Genomic DNA, 11,000 nt, shown 5'->3' with positions numbered 1-11,000 from the left:
TCTGATGGAAGACCTTAAAGCTGTGGGCATCGTAGAACGAGCATACGACTGGTTTGTGAGTTATCTTGAAAACCGTAAAGTTAAAGTACTAATATCAAATGTTGAATCTGAGAAAAGAAAACTAAGCAAAGGGGTGCCTCAAGGCAGTGTACTAGGTCCTCTCCTGTTTGAAATTTACACAATTGAACTGGAAAATATACTTGAAACTCACAGTTAAGTTTAAAATATACGCTGATGATACACAATTCTATTTCCCAATAGAATCAGTTGATGAAGCTAAAAGAAAGATACATGAAATAATGAATGACATTAAGGCTTGGATGTTAACAAAAAAAACTCAAGCTCAGTGAAGATAAAAGTGAATGTATTATTTTTGGAAATGAAAAAGATATAAAAAGAATCGAATGCTTCCAAAGAATTGAAATAGGTCAATCGATCATTGACCTAAAGAAATCTGTCAGGAATCTTGGAGTAATCATGGATGATAGACTGACAATGAATGAACATATAAATAATATGGTAAGAAATTGTAACTATCATATTAGAAACATAGCATTTATTAGTAAATACTTAGATGAAAAATCTGATGGCCATACTCATTAATCACCACATATTTTCAAGAATTGATTACTGCAACTCACTGTTCTATGGCTTACCAAATTATCAGCTGAAGAAAATTCAGAGTACAAAACAGAGCCGCTGGATTAATAAAAGGATTACACAATAGGGAAAGAGTTACCCCTGCACTAATTAAATTACACTGGCTGCCGTTAAAAGCGAGAATTGAATACAAGCTACTCTTACTAACGTTTAAGATACTGAACCAAAAATGAACCAAAATATCTAAAAGAATGCCTGAAAAAAACTAGAACTAGAAACAAATGTTAACATAAGACACATGAGTGACAAACTATAGACTATCTAAACCAAGAACAAATAGTAAATTTGGTGAAAGGGCTTTTAGCTACTGTGCGCCTAGACATTATGATAAACTGCCAACTAAAATGAAGGATCTTAAGGGAGCAATTGAATTTAAGAAGAAACTAAAGACATTACTTTTCACAAGATCATATGAATTTGGAAGATGCTACAATCAAAGAATTGTATAAGTTATAATGAAAATGTTTCGTTAGATGATTAATATGGACCCGCCCGAGTAGTTCACTCGACTTCAGTGGAGGGTTGGATTTAATTACCCAAAACAAGTAAAACAAGTAAGTAACAACCGTAAGAAGTTAGGACGAATTTCTTATGTAATTCTGATATTTATGAGAAAATATATTTAGGAAAGCATTCATTGGTACGATATATATTCTATTAAGCTCCAATCAATGATGTCTTATCATTCTCTAAACTCTTAGTGAAATTAAAGAGGGGGGAGATTTCCTTGTCTGTTTTCCGACCAGTCTGGCAAAAATGGTATTCTAAATATTACATTTTGTTGTCCGTGAAGTTTTAAAAGAAAATCAGTTTTTAATATGAAAATAGGAAGCCTTATCTTCGTTTCATATAAAGGAAATAAGTTGATTTTGTTTTACATTTAATTTCCAATCACTTAAATAAGATATAAGTAATTTTATATGGAAATTTCCAGCAGCAATATCCGTTGATGATTGCTTAAAACGTCAAAATGTCTTCAAATACATCATCCTCTTCAACATCTCCTCCTACATCTATTGACGCCAAAGGGCCTCGGTTAGATTTCGCCAGTCGTCTCTATCTCTCTTTTGAGCTTTTAATTCAATACTTCTCTTTTCATCACCTCTGACTTCACTCTTCATATTCCTCAACCATGTAGGCCTGGGTCTTCAAACCCCTCTAGTGAAATATAATTTGCTTTCTACCTTCGTTAAGGAGGGTTCATTTGTAGTAACACTGTTTATTGATTCAAATCATAAGTGACATAAGATCAGAGTTGATATATGTGAGGTATTATAATGCATAGAGAAACCACTGCAGTGGGTGGAAACTTTTACTTTAGTTGTACCTATTGCTTTTGAAAGCTCAGGGAAATCGTGAATTGGGAAGAGATAGAGAATTAATGAATTGTATTATTCACAGGATAGGGAAAAGTAAGTTGTTAATTGTATATGTTTTCGGGAGGACGTAGAAATTCGTAAAGGATGCATTGGAAGAAGTGTTGAACCTTCATCAAAGGATTCAGTCTTTTTTGAAAGAGAATCCAATGACTCGACTTTTTCAGTCAATGATGCTGGGAATAAGTTCAGTTATTTTGTTGATTTTGCTGAACTTGTGAATAATAAATTAAAAATTCCCGCTGTGTCCTGTTTGCTGTTTAGCCATATAACTGTTTGCTGTTTAGCCATATATTATACGAACTAGAGGGGCACTCAGTAGAGTGCAGACCTCCGCTAAAGCAGCTAATTTTTCGACGTTTTGCTCAACCTTGACCATGATCTCTCTGTAAAAAATCGTTACTAATGAGTTGGAAATTAAGAGATTGTTTCTGATATGAATCAAATTACTAACTACAATTCGATGAGCCAAGAATTCTCTCTCTCTCTCTCTCTCTCTCTCTCTCTCTCTCTCTCTCTCTCTCTCTCTCTCTCTCTCTCTCTCTCTCTCGCGTGGTGGTAAGAACTCATTACATATGAGCTGGAAATAAAGAGATTGTGTTTCTGATATGAATCAAGTTACCAACTATAATTCGATGAGTTAAGATTTGCTGTTGGTTGATAGTTGAATGGAAGGATGCAGGAGCTCCAATAAATATAGATATAACTCTAGAGGTAGCCAGTTGATTAGTTTTTTTCGGGAATATATAGTCATGCATTAAAGTTTATTTAATTTTGGAATCACCCGAAGATCCTCCATCCCAAATTTTCTCACCTGAAGATCCACCAATCTGAGCGAAGATCTTTAGGTGACACTTTGAAGGTTAATAAAACACTTCATCTTAAAATCAAAGTAATTTACTGAAACGTACGATATAATACCCTAAATGTGAAGACTTTAATATGGATATTGTGCAACGACCTGTTCACATAACTTCTCAAAACCATATTTAGAAAAATTAATGTCAGGAATTACTGCAGGTAGAAGTTTTAACAAGACTTGCAGCCACCCATTGTCTTTATATAGCAGCTCTTCTAGGAGAAGGACACTCCAAAATCAAAACATGAGGAAATTGCTAGTGACAATATCATTTTGTTAATAAAAAGAAAAAGTAATGAATAATGATCCGCATAATTGCATAAATCAACACTATTTTATCAGGTCCTCAGTCACACATGACCTAGCTTACAATGTCAGTCCATTCCTTTTTCCCCACTTCCCTAATATTATTATTATTATTATTGCTGGTTGCATTGTGTATATATTATGTGGTATTTACCCTGTCATAATACATGTGTTTATTGTCAAATGCTTTCTTTTCGAAACTGAGGAGGGTAATTTATTTCTTATAGTATTTATCCTAGAGTTATTTACTTGTAGATAGCAGTTTACATATGTTGGTTTTGGCAAAATGGTAATTAGCTAGGACGAATTCTTGTTTAATTCTCATATTCGATAAAATATTCTTGGGAAAGAATTTATTGATACGACTTATTTTGCATTAAACCATCATCAATATATTTTACTTGTGGGCAGGTATAATCAAAGCATTAGTTAATAACTAAATTCTTACTGTAATTGTGCGGCGGGGGGGGGGGGGGGGTGCTGTATTTCCCTAGTCTGTTTTTAGACCAGTCAGTCAAAAGTAGTTTTCAACATATTTACTCTCCGTTAGGAATAAGGACTTACTCATTTAAAAAAAAATCGGTTTGTAATGTGGAAATAAGAAGCCCTATTCAGGTTAATGTAAAAGTAATAAGTTAATTTTGTTTTGCATGTATTAACTTTTGAATGAATAAAGGATGAGTAGTTTTATGTGCGGATTTCTAAAGGCAATATCATATTGATGAGACAAAACTGGTTATTAGTGATCAACAAGATTGCAAAAAGCGTCAATACTGTCCTTAATACTTCGTGGACTAAGCAAATTGAATCGAAGGCGTGACTATAAACTTTTCATGTTTGTACTACATTTCATCTGTAACTAGTTTAGATATTTGCCATTTTTGTGATTGTGGGAAATGGTAGTATCTATAAATAGTTTGCTACTTGCCATTAAGCTATTTTCTATGTAAGGAAATATATTACTTTAATTGATCTACAATAATCAGCAATGAAAGTATTTTGACTTTGCTAAGAGTAGTTTTGAAGGACCAGAACTTCTGTTGTTTTAATTCGAAGGGATTTCATTGACTGAATTTAATTTCGTAATACTTACAGCACATCATTTGATATATATATATATATATATATATATATATATATATATATATATATATATATATATAGATATAGATATAGATATAGATATAGATATAGATATAGATATAGATATAGATATAGATATAGATATAGATATAGATATGAAGTAGTTGATAACGAAATATTTAACACGATATGCTATGTATAAATAAAATGGCATTACCTTCATTTATACATATGAAGTATTGATTTTTTTTAACCATTTTTTATTTGTCCAAGATATATTTACATATAACTTTGCATTAAACATAACAGCATTTGTTTCATTATAAGTTATTAAATTATATAGGAAATAAATTTATAATAAATCCACAGTAACGTCATATTTTGATAAGTCTTACCTTTTATATTATATTTGTAATTGTATTTCATCCATGTTTCAATCTATATTATCAGAGACTCGTTTCAATAGACCTATACTTTCAATCATTAACTCTAGCATTCAGTGTTGCCAGATGGATTGGTCTAAAAATTCCCAAAACTCGTGATGAAAAATATCAATTTCTTCAAATATAATTTATCCTGTAGGCTTTACTAATATAGAAATTACTCACTATACTCCATATAAGTGCAAGCAGACTAAATACAGTAATATACTGGTTTACTTAAACTATCTCCATGAGATCAGACACACACAATCCTCGAATCTAGGAATAAATTTCCATAATTGGCAACATTACCAAAAAAATTTAACGTGTGTAGTAAGCCAGTCAACTATTTTGAGTGTACATCTCCAGTATATACATATTTATGCAAATTTTGATTTATCATGTAAGTATATATTTACTTACATACAAAACAATCTAAAAAACAATAAACTAAACAACAATATCAATCAGAAATTTACAAGAATACCCCACGAGGAAATTGGTGCTAACTATGCCGATGAGGAATCCGCTTCCGCATACGAAATTTCCGCACTTCGGCAACACCAGCCACTGTAAATAGTCTCTCATGTAGTTTGGCCAATAGGTGAACATTTAATGTTTTTGTTTTGAAACCGAGGTACGATTTAGATTTTGAATTTATTTCCGTTTTATTTCCATTGAGATATTTACTATTACTTTTCCTATGTGGGTTGTAGATTCGTATTAGGTTAGCAAGAATTTATTAATAAATTCAAATTGCTTTGTGTTTGAGTATTGTGTGGAGAGAAGTAACAATGACCCTCACCAGTTAAAGGTTATTTGGGAATAATATTCTTAAATTCATACCTCAGTTGAGTCATTTCTTTCAGCTAACATCGATAGTAAGCAAGGCGAGTATTTTGCATTACTTGCTCAGTTCTCGATTTTTGTCTTTTCATAGCCTTTAGGCAAATTGTCGTCTTATAAATCAGGGAAATATAATTAGCTGTATCCACGTTCAAGTGAGATCAATTGCCGTAACCCTGTCTACTGATTCAGATAATAAGTGACACAAGATTAGAGTTGATTTCTATGGGGTCCTAGATCATCATCATTATATCTTTTTACACCAGAGGATGTGGTCCATGGTCTGGGGTGACTCACCACGGGGCCAATCAATATTGGTGACATTTACCCACTTCTGAAGTTTTATCTCTTTGCTTGAGGGTACACTCGGCCACGCTATTCAATCTAATTTCTCTTCCTCTTGTTTTGTTATAGTTTTTATAGTTTATTTAGGAAATGTTTGTTTAGGTGTTGCTGTTTTTAAGATATTTTATTTTTCCTTGTTTTCTTTCTTCACTGGGCTATTTTCCCTGTTGGGGCTCCTGGATTTATAGCATCCTGCTTTTCCAACTAGCGTTGTAGCTTAGCAAGTAATAATGATAGTAATAATTTCAGAAATTCCAGACTTTCGTATCTTTTGGACGAATAGTAAACCTTCCCTTGGTGTTCCGGTTTAAACTGATTGCTAAAACATGCGAACTAAAAGGGGTCTTAGAAATACCACTGGATTTCATGGAATTTTGACTTTCGTTTAATCTATCGCTTTTGAAAGTCCTGGTTAATCGCGTATTTGGAAGAGAGAGACAGTATTAGTGAACTTCAGAGGATAGGGAAAAGCAAGTTGTTAATTGTATATGTTTTTGGGATGACGTAGCAATTCGTAAAGAATACATTAGAAGCGTTGAACTGTCATCGAAGCTTCATCCAAAAAATTTAGTCTTTTTCGAAAGAATCAATCCTAAATTACAAATCCAATGACTTGGCTTTTTCGGTCAACGATCCTGGGACAATGTTCAAAGACATTTTGTTGATCTTGCTGAACTTGCAATGTAGCAGGTGATTCAGACGGCTGCTTTTCCGGTTCCATACAACAGGGGAAGAACCAACCCAATCGCTACAAGACCTCCACTGTCATTTAATCTTGTTCGTTCAGAGCATTCAACATTTCCTATCACATACAGCTCATTTACTGTTAAATCGTCAGATATGTGCTCAGATATACTCTGTAACGTTTACAACGCTTCCAATAGGCTCAAATCACATATTGCTCATTTACTGTGAATAATGAATTAAAAATGTTCGCTGTACACTGTGAATTTGCAAGCCAAGATTTTAATTCACGTCTGTGACGATAATATTGAAATGGAATTTAGATATTTTTCTATTTAACCATATATTATAAGCATAAGCAATACCCTTGCTCAACTGGCTTGCTTTGTAATGGTTAAAATTTGTCTCATTTTTATGCCCTTTGTGTCAATAGGCGTAGGAGGAGATGATGATGATTGTTATATGCAAGGTCTATTCACACATTAGTTATATGATGAAATAAAGGTTTAGATTGTTTCCAATTGTACATAGTTGAGTCGAAGTTTCCATTTTTCTTTTAAGGGAAAAAGATTACTGTGAACATGGAGAAATTACAGGTGTTGAGAGAGAGAGAGAGAGAGAGAGAGAGAGAGAGAGAGAGAGAGAGAGAGAGAGAGAGAGAGAGAGAGAGAGAGAGAGAGAGAGAGAGAGAAATATTTGCATGTTAATTCCAACTTAGATGTCAACTGTTCCCCTTCGCCAATTTATATCCTTCGGACATCCTCTTAGACTTCAGTGACCCCCTACCTTCTTAGTGACCCCTCCCCTTGGCCCTGTAAATATTAATATTTTCCTTCAAAATGTATTATAATTTGTTGTGATTAACTTCATGGAATAACATGAGTTTGAGAGAAAATTATTGCACTAGTATACTAGACCTTATAAAATTCTTCAACCCAGCGAAACAAAAGCAATAAATTACTCCTCATTGCTTCACTTTAATGAATTAATATACTTTTTACATCCGATATAAGAAAAGCTTCATAATTTGCTCTGAATCTTGTCGAGTGTCGATTCATTCATCAGCTGGATAAAACACGCCAATTTTACGAATTCATACATTTCAGTTCTGGCTTCAATACGTCCACGAATATTCATTTAAACACTTAAAAGCACTTACTCGATTATTTTAGTTTGCTTGTATGGTTGTTATCTTGTCCTGTACTACACGGAAAGCCCCTGTGCATTGGAGGACCTACAAGATTTGTTTGTCGTATACATTCTTAAGTATTTAGAGTATCATATTGCATAATCTACATTGATTGTCATATTAACGATGCCATGGGATTTCCTGAATTTAAAAAAAAAAGCCGTCTTCTTCTTTTGAAAGCCTTAACCCTTTTACCCCCGGGGTATTTGGAAATTTCCAACCCTTAACCCCCAGGTGGTTATTTTTTTCCCAGCACATTTTGCAGTATATTTCTTTTTAATTGCTGTAACAGCCTTAATTTTTGTCATAGAGAGATTAGGTTGGTCTCATTCTCTTGGAAAATGCCTGAATTTTCTCAAAAAATATAAAAAATATGAAAATAAAAATTATAGCATTTTTTTGCAAGGACGTACCTATTCTTTGGATGTAGATTAGGTGCTTCTTATACAATTTTGGGAACACATATTTGAAAGCTCAACAACTCATAAATATTCTTGTGTCCATTATTTGTTACCTGTACGATGTATAACAATTATCTTATTTATGTTGGAAGTCCAGTTATGATAATTTGATGAGTCTCATGCAATATCTTAATTTATTCTATGGTTAATAGGCAAGAAATTGTTGTTCAATCAGTAGTGTGCTAATATCTTCTAGTAGTGGGACATATTTAATTAATCTTTCTTCTCTGTTTATTATGATTTCTAACTTCCTAAGTTACACTTCGATTATGTTGTAATAGATAGTTACTGCAGTCGATCCTGACAACAATTTAGTTAATCTGAGTTTCTTAACAATGCCCTTCCAGATATTTCCTTACGAAAGCAATATTTCTAAAGTGATTTCCACTGAGAGAGACAAGTTACAGTCCAGCGTTTCACCTATGTAACGAACTCTACTGAATAGCAAAGCCAAGATGCCATTAGGCATAAAATTTATTTATGTCACTATATGTCACCAAAGTCTTGAAGAAAGGTTTTAAGGCCACTCATGCATGGCAAGGGAAAGTGACAATGCCTTGTTATATAATCTCTCTCTCTCTCTCTCTCTCTCTCTCTCTCTCTCTCTCTCTCTCTCTCTCTCTCTCTCTCTCTCTCTCTCTCTCTCAATACTATAAATGTTGTTGTATATGGAATGATTGAATTAATAAATAAGATTATTAGAATATTAATTCATTTCCTTTTTTTTCAGAGGTTGGACACAGTCGTCAAGATGATGATGATCTTTCTAAGCAGTATCTCAAGTGCCCTTCTGAAGACTACAAGACTCTGGAGCAAGATAATCATAATCCTAAGGAGATCAGCAATCATGGCTCTCCATACATCTCTCTTCCCGACTCTCTGCAGCAACCGAGCTACAGATAGACACAATTATAGGTAAGTGGTTAACTAAATAAGATATTTTTTGATTGTGTGAGAACATTTAAAGTCGAACCTTCCTGCTTTTTAGGCTGTTGGAGGATCATTCAGTCTTAAATAACTTTTTAATACTAAATTTCAAAGTGTTTTGGTTAAATTCTTCCTGTCAGTCTCAAATGTACTATTATTATTATTATTATTATCATTATTATCATTATTACTATTATTATTATTATTATTATTATTAGCTAAGCTACAACCATAGTTGGAAAAGCAAGATGCTACAATCACAAGGGCTCCAACAGGGAAAAATAGTCCAGCGAGGAATGGAAATATGAGAATAAACGATATAAGAAGTAATGAACACTTAAAATATTTTAAAAACATTAACATCATTAAAACAGGTTTTAATCCTGTATTCTGTGTTCTCTCCACTAGTGGGATATATTCATTTGCTTGTAGTATAAAAGATGTTATTCCAATTTCATCCAGGCTTTTGTGTGTCTTCTCACGTTTTCATTCTCACGATTTCACAGACATCTCAACTAATACTTCCCAAAATATCAAAACAGCCACTTTTTTCACGTTTATTAACTTTATCCAAACTTTTGCCACTTTTCTCACTTTATAAAACGGCTCTCTCAATATGTAAGTAACTCCCCACAACATTCATTTGGCCCCTTATATTAATTTTTAACTCTGCACATCCATTTCAACATTCATATTTTTACCACTTACCTTCTCCTATCTTGGGCCTTCGAAATCACTAGGTGTGTCAGCCCCACCGAATCCATTGCAGATCTGATGTCTATTTGTATAGTTAAGAGTCATTATCTCTCTTTGTTAATTTGATTCTAGATACAAAATCCAACTTTACTGATGTCATCCAAGCCCAGTTTCACTGTACCCTGTCTTCCTTCTACCACTCATTGAATTATCTTTTTTCTGCTTATCTAAAATATTTAGAGTACAGTAACAATATTAAAATAAATATATATGCTATAAAAACTTTAACAAAACAATAGGAAGAGAAATTTTATAGAATAGTGTTCCTGAGTGGACCTTCAAGCAAGAATTCATTTATGATAATGGCTTCTGGCTGGGCACAGACTTGAACCAAGTGTTAGGGATATATGCCTTGATCTTCATGTGCTTGGCTCCATATTTTTAGCTTAACAACAACAGCAACAACAACAACAACTACTTACTAAGCATTTTAAGGAACATTTAGGATGTTGGAAAAAATTGGAAATTACTTTTTACTGGGAATATTTACCAACTTTTAGTATGTTCGTTTTGTTGGTTTTGTTGATCAACAGTGGCGTATCATATGATGTTTAACAGCAAAGTATAGAAACCCTTTTGTTTGTTTTTACTTGGCCAATTTGGGGATAAACACTTTAGTCCACTTTTGCTGGAAACAGGAAAGACAGACTAGTGTTGTCTGGCTGTGAACTGTAGGCCTACAAAGAAACTTTTGGTTAAAAGGGAATTTTACCTCCGACTGTGTCATTTTGCGTATAGCAACTATTTTTTTTTTTTTTTTTTTTTTTTTGCTGTGATCAGTCAGCCTACTACCAAATTGTGTCCTTTTATGTAAGGTGAGCAAATATTCAGAATTAGAAATAGCAGAATGTGTGGACATTATGCTGGTGATTATGAAACTGAAGAATGTACTTTAGATTTCGTCAAATGTATTATCTACTCGCTTGCTTGCTTGCTTACCTTCCTACTTACTTACTTACTTACTTACTTACTTACTTACCTATTTACCTACTTACTTCATTACCTACCTACCTATTTACCTACTTCATTACCTACTTACCTATTTACCTACTTACTTACTTCATTACCTACCTACCTATTTATCTA

The 11,000-nt window shown here is 33.2% G+C and overlaps 1 long non-coding RNA gene across 3 annotated transcripts in view; it reads left to right on the top strand.

Annotated features, from left to right (window-relative positions):
- The window catches only part of LOC137640533 (uncharacterized), a 201,086-nt gene that overhangs the window by 123,178 nt on the left and 66,908 nt on the right, over positions 1–11,000 (top strand). For all 3 annotated transcript variants that reach the window (XR_011044390.1, XR_011044391.1, XR_011044392.1), the window contains exon 2: positions 8,962–9,146. This is a non-coding gene — a long non-coding RNA (uncharacterized lncRNA). The remainder of the gene's footprint in view (positions 1–8,961; positions 9,147–11,000) is intronic.

This window comes from Palaemon carinicauda, chromosome 5, assembly GCF_036898095.1.
Source record: "Palaemon carinicauda isolate YSFRI2023 chromosome 5, ASM3689809v2, whole genome shotgun sequence".
Lineage (NCBI taxonomy): Eukaryota > Metazoa > Arthropoda > Malacostraca > Decapoda > Palaemonidae > Palaemon > Palaemon carinicauda.
The sequence above is the reverse complement of the archived record's forward strand: the minus strand, read 5'-3'. Positions and strand labels throughout refer to the sequence as shown.